Source organism: Sminthopsis crassicaudata, chromosome 3, assembly GCF_048593235.1.
Source record: "Sminthopsis crassicaudata isolate SCR6 chromosome 3, ASM4859323v1, whole genome shotgun sequence".
Taxonomy (NCBI): Eukaryota; Metazoa; Chordata; class Mammalia; order Dasyuromorphia; family Dasyuridae; genus Sminthopsis; species Sminthopsis crassicaudata.
In genome coordinates this window covers 95981324-95990415 of record NC_133619.1, presented here as the reverse complement: position 1 = coordinate 95990415, position 9092 = coordinate 95981324, and the positions used below count along the sequence as shown (strand labels likewise).

The 9092-nt window shown below is 36.6% G+C and overlaps 1 long non-coding RNA gene across 1 annotated transcript; it reads left to right on the top strand.

Moving 5' to 3' along the window:
- Positions 1–3349: 3349 nt before the first annotated feature.
- On the top strand, positions 3350–7128 carry LOC141564878 (uncharacterized). The gene is made up of 3 exons (XR_012488773.1): positions 3350–3961; positions 4901–5018; positions 6488–7128. It is a non-coding gene; the product is annotated as an uncharacterized LOC141564878 (long non-coding RNA).
- The last annotated feature ends 1964 nt before the right edge of the window (positions 7129–9092 follow it).

Sequence of the window (9092 nt, the reverse complement as noted above, 5' to 3'; positions counted from 1 at the left end):
CAGCTATTGCTCTAGATTTATAGAGAACACAAAAGATTTATAAACTTAGGTGCTGCTCTCAGGACCTTAAAAATCTAGTTATGGAGATAAGACTAATATACATGAAATAATCACTAAGCAATGCAAATCTGTGACTATGTTAGAATTGGAGATGTGCTCTGTTCAATTAAACATTAATAGAATGTCCCCAGATTCACTTTAAAGAAATCTAGTAACCTTAAAGTATGGGCTAATTGTAGCTGTAAATGACTAGAGATGCTTAGATGAAAATCTTTAAGTATTAATAATGATGATTGCAATATTCATTATTCCACATGATTGCATTAGCTACAGTGTGACATCTAGAAGAGGCAAGGAGAAAATATAGGAAAGGAAGTGGGACAGAGATAATGTCAAAATTTAGCCTTAATTCCCATCATTATTCCATTCTCCTTAACAATGATCAGTCCTCAGGGTTGACATTTCCTCTGCAATTTAGACACTATTCTTCTATTAAAATTTATTTATTAAGTGCCCAGCATGACACATAGAGCTGTACATAATAAATAGCTAGTCTTTTCCGGAGACAGGCATGATATCAAGAGACAGGGAGTGATGAGGAGAGGTATATGGATTAATGTCAAGTAACAAGAGTAAGAAGTCATTATCCTGAGCACACATGGCATTTTTGTTTCTTAGTTTTAAGTATCTTTCCTCTCCAGATTTAGTTTTGTCTTTATTTTATCCCCTCTGTGAACATGGACGGTGAAATGATTATATTATGTTAGAACTTCTTCACAAGGGAGCAGGGCAATGGAATTACACAACAACCAGCCAATTAGATGGATTTTTGAGACTTAGGGCTGTCTGACATACAAGTGATCTTTTGTGAGCAAACTTTAGCTGAATTTGGAGATGCCTGTAGGTGCCAAAAACCATGGAACCATCATTGATCAGCTCAAACACAACCTTGAGTAGAAGCTGCAGACTCAAAACCTTGCTGGGGAGTTTCTCCACTTCCTGCTGCCTGGTTTATTGTGTCAAAAAAGTCCTCCTCCTCTTAAACCCCCCTCCCAGCTCAAAATCTCTTAGAAATTATTAATATCTCACCCTTTCCCATTCCTCTTTGAGCATTTGAAAACTCTCCTCCTTTCTGCTCCCTTATAGGATCTTTTTTCCCTTGCAAGTCTTTTTTAGACAATAAACATTTTGTTATTTGTGACTAGACTGTTTCATTTCAGGTCTCTTTATGAGCATAGGGGTCTTTTGTTAATAGCTCCAAATGTTTTGCCTTTCTTACCTAAGTACACCAGGAATATAATTTCTGTTTTTCATCCTAAGCACTTTGCATGAAGCAGATGTCACAGAAAGACACATGCAAATCTTAAAAGGTACAACTAAAGCATGTGGATCCACTTCATAGAAATTTTAGGTTGTCTTAAGAAAAAGAAAAGGAAGTACAAAATATTTTCTAATTTTCCAAAGGAAATCATATTGATATCATTTTTATATGCTAGGAAAGCATAAAATCTAAAATCTTGATGAAAGAAGTGATAAGAAATGAAACTGTAAGTCTTTAAGAATATTTTTTTTAATTTAATTTTTATTTTATTTTATAATTATAACTTTTTTTTTTGACAGTACATATGCATGGGTAATTTTTTACAACATTATCCCTTGCACTTACTTCTATTCAGATTTTTTCCCTTCCTCCCCCCACCCCCTCCCCCAGATGGCAGGCAGTCTTATACATGTTAAATATATTACAGTATATTCTAGATACAATATATGTGTGTAGAACCGAATTTTTTGTTGCACAGGAAGAATTGGATTCAGAAGGTAAAAATAATAGTTTACACAAGTCTTTAAGAATAAAACAGCTCAACAAATGTACATGAAAACAATCACAAAATGCAAATAAATGGAGGTAGGAAAATATCCATATTATAAAAAGAGCTTTAAGACTAGACTACCTGTCTGCCTGTTTATTTTCACATTTGATTTCTGCTCCATATTTTCAGGAGGGGGGGGAATAGCTTACTTTTTACTGTATTTTAAGATTTATAAATCACTAAATATATAATATCACATGATTCTTAAACAAATCTATAATATAGCTCCAGCATTGCTATCTTCACTTTCTGTATTAGGTATTGTTCTAACAATCTGTTTGCAATGATCCTAAAGTCTCCTGGCCTTAGGAATAGTGTAGTATAGTCCTACAAACATTATTAATTGCTAGCAATCTGCTGGTCAGTGATAGCAGGATTTCTGAGACAAATAGTGAGGTGAATCCCAGACTACTTCTCAACACCATCTCTAAAGCATAAAATTCAATACTGAGGTGCATACCAGACCATTCTTCATTTCTACTTCTAAACCATAAAATTAGTATATCAGTGACATGAAGAATTAGATCTCTCTGTCTTTTCCTATAAATTCATGTTCTCACTCCTGGTTCTTTGCTCAATCCTTTTAGAACCTAGTCAGCTTCATTTGGTATTCAAATTTTAATAAACTTTGCCCCTTGACTTGGAGATGGGTTCAAGACTGCAAATTATTTTGAGATACCTCATGACACCAATATGCAGTCCCAACCTTTTGGAGTCTCCTTTAACCCTCAACATTTGGTGGCCCTGCATAGGGAGAATCTGGCTTCCCCTTGCTGTACTCCCTCCTTATCAAGGTAAGTCCCTTATTCTTTTCTCCCTCAATCTTAAAACTGGGACACCCCAAGTAATAGGGAGGCTTGTCTGGGTCATTCATGCTCAGCAAATTTTCTTTGACTGGGGACACCCAGACTTGGAAGTTTTTGCAATTCTTGGCAAACTTACCTTTACCACATTTCCTCCTCTCTGGGACACCAAAGAAGGAGGTGATGTGCTGTAAGATGGCTTTTGGCAAAGAACTTTTATCACTGTGGAGGAGAAATTTTATGACTTTTGGCAAAGATGGGATAGTCCTCTTTCATATCGTTTTTGTCTGTCTCTGTGCAGAATATCTGTGTCATGATTATTCTGTAAGCTAGATTTTGTTACTTGGAAAGATTTAAAATGTAGCCAGCAAGAAAAACAAAACAAAACAAAACAAACAAACAAAAAAACTTCTATGTTATAGTTAGAATGCTGGGAAAGATTTCTTAGTATGATTGACTCCCATCTTAAAAGGGGAAAAAGCCTGACTTTTTCCTCCAAACCCCAGCTCTGGCCAAGCTAAATGAGGCTACAGAAATAAAAGTTAGCTAATTAAAATTATATAATTGATAAAATAGCATTTTAGCAGATTGTCCAAGTTTTGAGAGCAAGGATTAAAAAGTCTGACAATTAGTCATTTTAAGATAGCAAGAAAAAATTCCTAAAACATTAGGAATAATTCCAGTAATTTGCCCCACTCTGAAAGAAGAGAGTGAAAAATAAAAATAAAAAATAGGCAATTAGCAACTTTTTGCTAATCCTTCCTTGATTTCTATCTAATCTGGAGTCCCTTTCTGCTCCATTGGGAAAGCACCCCAGAAGGTATTAAGGATCCTCTCCACTGCCCTGATTACTCAGCATGCTCCATTCCCTGGAGTCCTGAGTAAGGGATTGCTAACAAGACTAAAATAGCCCAAGTCCTTCTCTTGGCCCTTTTCATCTCAGATCAGATTAAGAAAAGAGAATGCTGGAGAATTGTAGGGAAACTCGAATTCTACCCCAGTAGATGTGGAGGAAACAGCACAGCTGTGGGGACCCCATATACAACCTTGCCCAAGACCCTCCCTAACTTAGCTTGCAGGGGTGGAAGATGCAGTGGGTCAGGTGCCATGATCAGCATTTTCTGAGTCCTGACACCTGGAACTACGAGCAAAAGATCCTGGCATCAGTCACCCCAGCCTTCAGCAGGTTCTCTCTAAGGGCAGAACTACTTGGGAAGAATCCCGGTGTACCTGGCAGTACCAAGCATGGCAGCGTGAGGTGAAAAAGCCAGTTAGGGTTTCCATTTGGTAAGCCGCCATTCTCTGTTTCAGTTATAGATATGTATTAACTATGCAATTTATGGCAATTTTTTTTAACTCTTCCAAGTTTTCTTATTTGTAAAGAGAAATAATAATGATTGTGAAGATCACATGGCTGCAAAAGGGCTTAGCACAAAACAAATGTTATATGAATGTTAACTGCTTTATTGGCTATAATTGCTTCATATTTGATATCTTTACATGGGTTTTCAGTTGTGACCAACATACAATGCCAATGTTAAGAAAAATGATTTGTTTATGTGTGTGTAAAAAAGTTGGAGGCAAATTCAACTAAATTAAGCAAATTCAACTAAATGAAAAATGAAAAGCCTCCCAAGGACTGAGATAGAGAGTCTCTTTCTCTTTCTTCCCCCTTCCTTCCCTGACTGCAGCAGGGATACATGGATAAAGGAGTGAGAGAGAGAGAGAGAAAGAAAATACATTCAATTTGTTGAAATTACTTATTTTGAAATATGATAGTAATAGAAGTTTTAAAGGAACTCTAATCAAAGTCCACTAAAGGGATATATAAATTGTAGCCTATTTGTACTGACAATGTTAACAGAAAATTTAAGAGTTTAGGAACTTTAGGAACAGAAAAGCAATGTATTGCTACTTTAAAAAACTCTAGCATTAAACAAACTATTTTGGGGCTATGGAGAGTCAGACTACTGAGGATCCTGTCAGTAAAAATTGGCACTTAACCCTTTCCTGGCTCACAAAAGAGAAATGGTTTGTGTGAATTGAAAAATAACCAAATGGCAATTCAGTTTATCTGGAAGATTTAACTAGAATTTAGGGAATCTCATAAACAAAAGTTAAATCAATAACTTTTAAAGTGATATGTTAAAATTGGAAACTTGGCTGTAAATTACATGAAACTCCTATTCATTTTTGTGATACATTCTTTTCTATCTTAATTTTAAGGATTATCTTCCTAAACCAAAAGGTAAACTTATTTAAGAGAAGAGAGAAACTGAAACCCTCCCTGAGAACTTTCAGATCTGCAACAACTTGAGGACAGAATAAACTGAACAATTAAAAGGTGGAAAGTTTATTTAGCCTCTCTAACTCTGTTTTATAATGTTTTGTAAATGTTATTTAGGGAATTAGGTATTTCTACCTTTGCTAGAAAATTAAGTAGAAATTACGGCTAAGACTATTTGGCTATTATTGAAACTCTAAGATTTGTTAATTGAGTTATTTGGAGTTATTGTCATCATGTTAAACCTAAAATTGGTAATTACTGTGTGTGGTACAAGAGGAATGAGGAGAAAGCCGTCTCAGTTTGCCTTCACAAATGAGGGTATGCAGGACCCTTTTCCCCGTTTACAGAGTTGGAGGAGGTATCAAACAGCACAGCCCACAAAAAAAAAAAAAAAAAAAAAAAAAAAAAAAAAAAAAAAAAAAAGAGTTAGGTTGGGCAACAGCAAACTCAGCCCTTTCCCTGGGGTTTCTGTCAAGCCCCCTTAATTTGTAAACATGCCTGTTTTCTTGAAACAATCAGGGTAAGCAAGGTCATCAGCCCTGAGAAATAAACCTGTTTAGGCTACATAGTTCCTAAACAAGGTATGTGTTTACTAAGACTCTATATGCTTATTTATTTATTTATGTATTATAACTTTTTTTATTGACAGTATATAGACATGGATAATTTTTTACAACATTATCCCTTGCACTCACTTCTGTTAAGATTTTTCCCTTCCCTCCCTCCACCTCCTCCCCTAGATAGCAAGCAGTCTTATACATGTTAGATATGTTATAATATATCCTAGATACAATATATATGGGCAGAACCGTACAGTTCTCTTGTTGCACAGGAAGAATTGGATTCGGAAAGTAAAAATAAAGTGGGAAGAAAAACAAAACTGCAAACAGTGTACACTCATTTCCCAGTGTTCCTTCTGTGTATATAGCTGCTTCTGAACATCATTGATCAATTGGAACTGAATTAGATCTTCTCTTTGTGGAAGATATCCACTTCCATCAGAATACATCCTCATACAGTATTGTTGTTGAAGTGTATAATGATCTCCTGGTTCTGCTCATTTCACTCAGCATCAGTTCATGTTCAAGTTCAAGTTCAAGCTCCTCTGTATTAATTCTGCTGGTCATTTCTTACAGAACAACAATATTCCATAACATTCGTATACCACAATTTACCCAACTATTCTCCAAGGGATGAGCATCCATTCCTTTTCCCCTTTCTAGCCACTACAAAGAGGGCTGCCACAAACATTTTGGCACATTCAGGTCCCTTTCCCTTAAGTATTTCTTTGGGATATAACCCAGTAGTGTCTGTATGCTTATTTAATGATAGATCATTGCACCAGGACAAGTTTAAACTCAAGAAGAAGAAAAGAAAAACATATTAAACAAAATCTTTTATGTGCCTTAAGTCCTAGCAAACTTAAAAATAAAGTATCTAGCTCTAAGCTGTGATTAGTAGAATTTGCTATTAGAGATAAAATCTCTTGGAATTATAACTGAAATTCTTTTCTGTTTTGAATTTAGGTATGATTGCCTGATGGATCATTAATTCAGTAACCCATCTTCTGAGAGAAATGCCATAAATTATTCAGAGGGATACCTTCCTGAACTGTCACAAGTGGAGATCTTATCTGGACAAGAACTGGGAAGACAACCTTAATCTCTGATCATGGTTGTATTCTTCTGACTCAATTTCCCATTTTTGTTTCTTTGTTTCCCACTTGATTACTCCTGAGTCTGGATATGAGGTAGAATTGTTGTTGGATAATTGGTTGTCAAACAGAGCCATGCTTTATCCTGTCATGTATGTGTTCTTAGGCTGAAATCTAAAGGACCTGTTTTGATTTGATTATATAATATCAAATATATTGATATTTTATTATAATCATGTACCTGCTTTTTCTTGTTATAACAAATTTCTATAAGCAGAGCAAGTGTTCAGTAGAAGCCATGAGCACAACACAGGTATGTAGATGATATCTTGATCTGCAGCCCCACCTGAGAGACTTCTCTGGCTGCAGTTATAAAACCCCTTAAATTTCTGGCCTTCCTGGGATATACAATTTCTTTGTCTAAGGCTGTAAGGCTCACATAGCCTGCCAGTCTGTTAAGTATTTGGTATAAGAATTAATTTCCACCTCCCATTCACTCACAGGGGAGAGAAAGCAGACAATCTAATTATTTCCTGAACCTACCTCAAGAGAAACAACTGTGTACTTTCCTAGTCATGGCTGGATTTTGTAGACTTTTCAAAGAAACTTGGTATCTTTGGAGTGACCCTCCTGCCTTAGAACAGTGGCTGCCACAGCCCTTCTAATTGAGGAAGCCTCCAAGCTCAGCCTTAGCCAACCTCTAAAGGCTTTTAACTCCTCACCAGGTTCAGAGCATTTGGGAAGCAAAGGTCATCAGTGGCTTGCCAATGGGAGGCTTACCAGGTAATAGGCTCTCCTGTTACACACCCCCAGTATGAGAATGTGCCATATTGTTCCCATTATTCACAATCTACTCTAGTCAAGGCAACTTGAAGGACATTCCTCTCACAACCCAGACAGTGAATGATATATTGATGTGACCAGTTTTCTTGAAAATGGGGGGAAAAGGAAGATTTCTCTATAATTCTCAATTCCACCTTGGAGGCTAAATAAGTTCCTCTGGAACCTCTGCTCAGAATACCAAACATTGCCTTTCCAGGAGCTTTATAATTGGTGAAAGGTCCTCCAATCCCTTGTGAAAAATCTTGAATGGGCTTATATCCCTTCCCCCCATCCTGAAGCCCATCTGGAGAAGGGGTACATACCTAGGGGAAGACTGGCAGATAGATTTTACATATATGTCTCTTTGCAGGGGCTTCAAACTGTTTTTGATTTTTGTTGACACCAATTTTTTTTGTTGACAACAAATTTTTGATTTGTTGACAATTAGTAAAATTGGGTAAAATCTTCCATTACAAGGCTGAAAAGGCTCAGAGTTTTTGCTAAAGGAAATCATACTTTATTTTGACTTGCCCAGCTCTTTACAGAGGGATAATGGTTCAGTCTTCACTTCTCAAATATCCCAAGCTGTGGCTGAGGCATTTAAGATTAATTATCATCTCTATACTGCCTATCATCTTTTCTATCCAATGCTTAACACTTTTAAACATTATGGTGCTTGTACCCTAGGCCACCTGACTACTCCTTTCACTGTGTATACCACCATTGTTCCACCCATTGCCCCTACTCCTTTGAGGAGACAAAAGCAGAAATTTGGGAAAAATGTTCTCTGGCATTTATCCTAGGAAAAGCTATTTAAATATGAGACATTCATGATAGCCTCATCCACTGCCCCTCCACAAGTCTTCGTCTGGGTGACATTCCTGATTACTGCCCCTAGTAAACCCCATACTAACTCCACTTTTGTTTATTTATTTATTTATTTATTTATTTATTTTTTGCTCACTTTTGACCCCTGATTTTTTAATCTATTTATGAGAGTTGGTTTTTCCAGAGTCCAAGTTTTGAAATTCCAACTACTTGGTCATCCTGAATATCACCTGATACCTGATTCTACCTCACAACACTCCATGGATACTACTGCAGCCACCTTCAACATGTCGCCCCTCCTCAGTCTGGATCTCACTAGGCAGGGCTAGTTAGGCTAGAGCTCTTATCAGCCTGAAGCAGCTCCAGAAGATGTAGCCTTTGTCCCTTTGTCCCAAATGGATTTGGGCTTCAAACTGCTTGAGAGGGGAATGTATGGGTGCAGCTTCTAGGAGAAACATAGCAGTAATCCTGAGGCCCCTGGACTTTAGGAGTACTATTGTTCTAATAATCTGTCAATGATACTAAAGTCTCCTGGTTTTAAGAATGCTATAATATAGTTCTACAAACATTGGTGACTGACAGATAACAATCTGTTAGTCAATAATAGGGTTTCTGAGACAAATGGCAAGGTGCCTATCACAGTTCTCTTCCACTTCACCTCTAAACTATAAAATTCAGTATTGAGGTGCATATCAACCATTCCTAATTTCTTCCTCTAAGTCATAAAATTAGCATATCAGTGACATAAAGAATCAGATCTCTGTCTTTCTATAAATTTATCTTCTTGAACCTGGTTCTTTGCTAAATCTTTTTGAAACTTAACTAGC